Below are 4,656 nucleotides of genomic sequence, written 5' to 3'. Positions count from 1 at the left end.
TCTCGAAGCAAAGCTAGCAACTCTTGCTCTTCTAGATGGGAGAGATCAGTGGCAATGAAAACTGGTTTTGGATCTTCCTGTTCATCAGCTAAGTCAACTTCCTTGACTTCAGCCGGGCCATCATAGCCTGTGTTACTTCCTTCGGATGGCTTTCTTTGAGCTTTATCAAAAACGAGGTGTCTATCCCCAACAGTAAAAGCTTTAAACCTATCGGGTACAGGGTATGAATCTGTCTTCAGATCCTTGGCTTTGTTTTCCCTCAGCTCTTTCTTAGCTTGTCTTTCTGCCTGTGCAGCCTCACGATTCTTTCTCCTACGCGATGCTTTACTAGATTTGGAATCCTTTTGCGCATCAATCTTTTTTAGTTCAATGTGGGGGGATTTACGATGCATCAAGTGCTGTAGCTCTTCCCCAATCATTGACTAATTTTTGATTGGCATCAAAGGCACCTACGTACTGGAGCCATTGGGCTGAAGTAGTACAATCCTTCACTTTCTGATTACGTCGGGCAATAGTCCTTTTGCCCCTTTGCCATAACTTGAAGGATTTCCTACTCTTGGGTGGTTTGGTTGTAGATTCCTCTTCAGAACCGTTGGTGCTAGGGTCGGGACTAGGATCAGAATCATCTGATTCCTCTGTGTCATTTAGATGCTCTACCGAAAAGGTGTTTAAGGGAACGACTTCAGGAATGGGGGTTCCATCAGCCGTTACACACGTGATTCCTCGTTTTCCCCAAACATCTACGGTAGCTAGCAAATGATTCCAATCATCATCAAATGCTGGTCTGTAATCTATGGTATAGTCCTTACGGTCAGGGTCAGTCTCCTTTTTGCAAGTCTTGCAATAGTTAAGAGACGTGGTAGCATCCGAGTCCGAAAATACAGTGGTATCGGAATTCTCGTGGAAGAATCCGTGGGCCAATGGATGTGCTTTTCCGGACTTAAGATCTACTCGTACATGCTCACCATTAAGTGTCAGATAGACATGATTACGAGACCAATCATGGACCAAACTATGCTCTCTCATGAATGGCCTTCCCAAAATCATCTCGTAAGAGCCGGGCTTATCATTGAAGTCCATAACTGCAATGGTATGATATATATGATGATCGAGGACCTTCATCTTAAGGTTTTTGAGTAAACCCAGAGCCTTGACTAGGCCTCCATTAGCCAGCTTAACAGTGAGATTGGTCACTTCCATAGGTGGGCATGCCATTTTTTCCCAGCATCGTTTGGTGATGATGCTTACACCAGCTCCTCCATCAAGTACAGCCAGAATGGTATTGCCTTTGCAGACAATTGGCAATACTGCATTAGAGTCATCACCTTCAAAATAATCACCAAGCATGTTGACGCGAAGTCGAAACAAGGACTTGGGATCAGTCTCCGCCACCACTGTGTCATTTTTAGGTGAGTTCTCAGGAGCTTTATCATGTATCATCTCTTGAGGGGGCATGTGTACTAGAGGAGCCTCTTGAAGAGTTTCTAGATTGACAGTGAGTTCATCATTCAGGAAGGAGCGTAAGGTTTCTGCCAATTCCGGATCCCCTTTGAGCCTGACTAACATGCTAGTGGTGGTAGGCATGCCTAAGAAATTAATGAGTTTCTGTGCATTCAATTGGGCACCTACCACGCTGCGTCCTTCTGAGGGTGTTTGGGGTGGGAATGGCATATTCCATGGTTCTTGCTCATCGTGATCCGATTGAGGTATACTATCCAATGGGGGGTATGTAGCATCAAGGGGACCAAGTTGGGACTCAGTCTCCCCGAACCGCGGGCTTAATTCATGCTCCTCGGGATTAGGATGTTTGAGCATGTCTTGATACCAACGCTCAAATTGGGCTTCGTGCTCTTCTTCTGATTTCTCAGAAATTACACTTGGTACTTGTAGGGGTTTTCCAGTTTGGATGGGTTTGTTGATTGTAGTGGGTAATTTCCAAGCATCAGGAAGGGGTTTCGGGTTGGGCTCTAGAGCAGCCTGAGTTTCTTGGACTAATTCAATAGCCTCGTGGAGCTTTTGAATCTCCTGTTCCGGTGCTGGATAAACACCAGGTTTGTTGGGTTTTATTTTCTTAGGCTGTCTCACATGGTTTGGTTTGTTTGCATCCCCAGACTGCTGATCATGGTTAGATTCAGAGACTGACGAGTTATCTGAATCATCACTTGCGTTTTGTATGGTGACGGGGTCTGAGGTGGTACCCACAATTTTCTTTTTTGATTTTTTGGCCTTCTTTTTTCTGTTTTGTCTCTTGTTTGAGGTAGTACTTTTGGCGTCATTCTCGTTCTTGGCAGCTAGGACTGGGTCAGCCTTAGCTTGCAATCTTGTTAGTTGATAGACTGGTTTTGGTCCCTCGGGGTCATTGACATAGTACTCGGGATAGATCTCATAGTCCTCCTCGCCCTCGGGTGGGTTGTACTCCTCTTCTGGTTCCTCCTCAGCTACTACTTGATTGACTGGTACTATTCGTGGCTGAGGGGGTAAGACTGGTGGCGGATAAGGTGTGTAGGGGCGGTAAGGACGAGCCGGGGCGTAGGGCCTTGGTGCCTGAGTTGGGACAATGGCGGCAGGCTGGACATTAGCAGGTGGTGCGGGTAAGGCAAGTGGGGCTGCCACAGGCCTAGGAGCATATTGATAAGGGGGGCGAAATCTATGGTTTTGGCCCTCATAGCCATACCTATGGCCTTGATATCCAGGATGGAAATATTTGGGTCGAAGTGTGGGGCACTCACTTGTGGGATGGTTCTCATTGCAAGTAGAGCAAAAGACTAGCTCACGAGTAGGTTCCTTACGCTGTTGGGGCGCATTTGCACGAAATAGTTTTTGGATGTAGGCAGCTACCATCTGCTCCATGGTGGATGGGGCAGTAGCCTGAGAAGGCGGGATTGATGCAGTCTCACTAGGTGCACTAGTTGCCTCTTTAATCTCTAAGTTATCTTCTAGTTCAATTACTGCTGCAACAGTGTCATCCCATGTGGTTATTCCCCTCGTGACCAAGCTATTGTACAACTCGGTGTGTTTCATCCCATTGATTAGACGATCCAAAAGCTGATCATCTCTGAACCGTTCGTGGGGTTTGCATTGCGAGTTCAGGTGCTTGAGACGATTGATGAAATCACGCATGGACTCACCATTGTTTCGCTCAGCCGAATGTAATTGGGATGATAATCCCCACTTAGGTCCTTGCTTAGCAAAAGCTGCTATAAATGCAGTCTTGATGGTGGCCATGTTTCGCTTCTCCTCGGGTTTGAGCGTGCGATACCATTTTCCAGCCTTGTCATCTAAGGTGAGACTAAAGGCGTGGCTTTTCGAGACATCATTCCTCTCGCTCAGGGCCTCACATACTTGCTCAAAGATCTCTAGGTGCTGCCTAGGATCTCCATCACCAGAGAACTTGCTCATAAGCTTGGCAATATCTACTGAGCGTCGTAAGTCAGCTCGATTAGGATCCCTTGCTCGAGGGGCTAATTGTTCAGCCATAGCTTTCCCTACAGCAGCTGCGACAGCGATGGGGTCGACAGTTGGGGTAGCAACTGCTGGGGGAGAATGGTAAGGACAGTCCACCCTTTGGAAAGGTGATGCCGCTCTGGTAGTGGTGGGTGCCGGGGCACGAGCTGGAAATCCTGGGGGTGTACGGTGGAGAGGTATGGTAGTAGGCGGCATAAATCCAGGTCCTACCATAGGTCTTGGAGCATATGCAGCGTACATGGGCGGTCTAGGAGCGGAGCCTAGTGTATTTGGTGAGCTGGTGACGTAAGTGTAAGTGGGTCCAAATGGGGGTTTGGATGTAGATGGCTCTGCGGGGTTCCTTGGAACAGACTTACTAGAGCTTGGAACATTACTCGCAGGGGGTGGGTGCGTGACTGTCTCTTCGTAAGGTATGTAGCTCAAGGGAATGGAACCATCATCAATTGGAGCCTTGGTGGAGATGGAAGTAGAAGCGCGAGGATTCTCTTGATAACCCGGAGAGATCATCATGGGAGGATCCTTTCTGCTTTTCTGTGGGGTCTCCATTTCTTCTAAGGTTGGACCTCGTGACTCGCTTGTCTGAACAAACAAGATGGGGCCCTCACAAGGATAGTCTACTCCCAATCTCAGACGTTCTTGCATGAGGATGTGATTAAGACAATCTGCAAGTATCTTCTTGAATAGAGGGTAGGTTGGGGCAGCTTTCGTATGCTCACTTAACTCTTCCCACGACACTGGGTAGGTAAACTTAGTGACCTTGTCATGGAGAGTTTGTGTCTTGACAACATATTCCCAATTGTTAGTGTGGAACACTCTTGCATCAATTGGTACAGTGTCGTCACCTTTGCCTTGCCCTTGTCGGCGATAACTTTGGCCTTAGCCTGGCGCTCGATTAAGCGTTGCTGCCCTCTTAATGTGTCTTCCGCTTCCAATTGGTGAGCCAATTGGAGAGCTTCTTCAATCTGATGCAACTCCTCATTAGTCATGCCATTGTCAGCAAGAGGAACCTCTTCATCCATGGCTAGCGGTGGAACTGTGATCTCTACGTGGGGTGGTTCGGTTGGGGCTTCCTTAGCGAAGTAGGAGCTAACTTCCTCATCTGCCACCCAGTGGCTCAGGGGAAGCGTTGGCGTTCGTATTACCCAAGCCGATGAAATTAGAAAATCTGTCTTATAGGCTTGCACTGTTTGT

General features: G+C 47.7%; 1 pseudogene; it reads right to left on the bottom strand.

The window, feature by feature from the left end:
• Nucleotides 1–3,243: 3,243 nt before the first annotated feature.
• On the bottom strand, nt 3,244–4,107 carry LOC147625151 (uncharacterized; annotated as a pseudogene).
• Between the last annotated feature and the right edge of the window lie 549 nt (nt 4,108–4,656).

Source organism: Cibotium barometz, chromosome 24 (assembly GCF_041138505.1).
Source record: "Cibotium barometz isolate CiBa-2024 chromosome 24, ASM4113850v1, whole genome shotgun sequence".
NCBI lineage: Eukaryota > Viridiplantae > Streptophyta > Polypodiopsida > Cyatheales > Cibotiaceae > Cibotium > Cibotium barometz.
The sequence above is the reverse complement of the archived record's forward strand: the minus strand, read 5'-3'. Positions and strand labels throughout refer to the sequence as shown.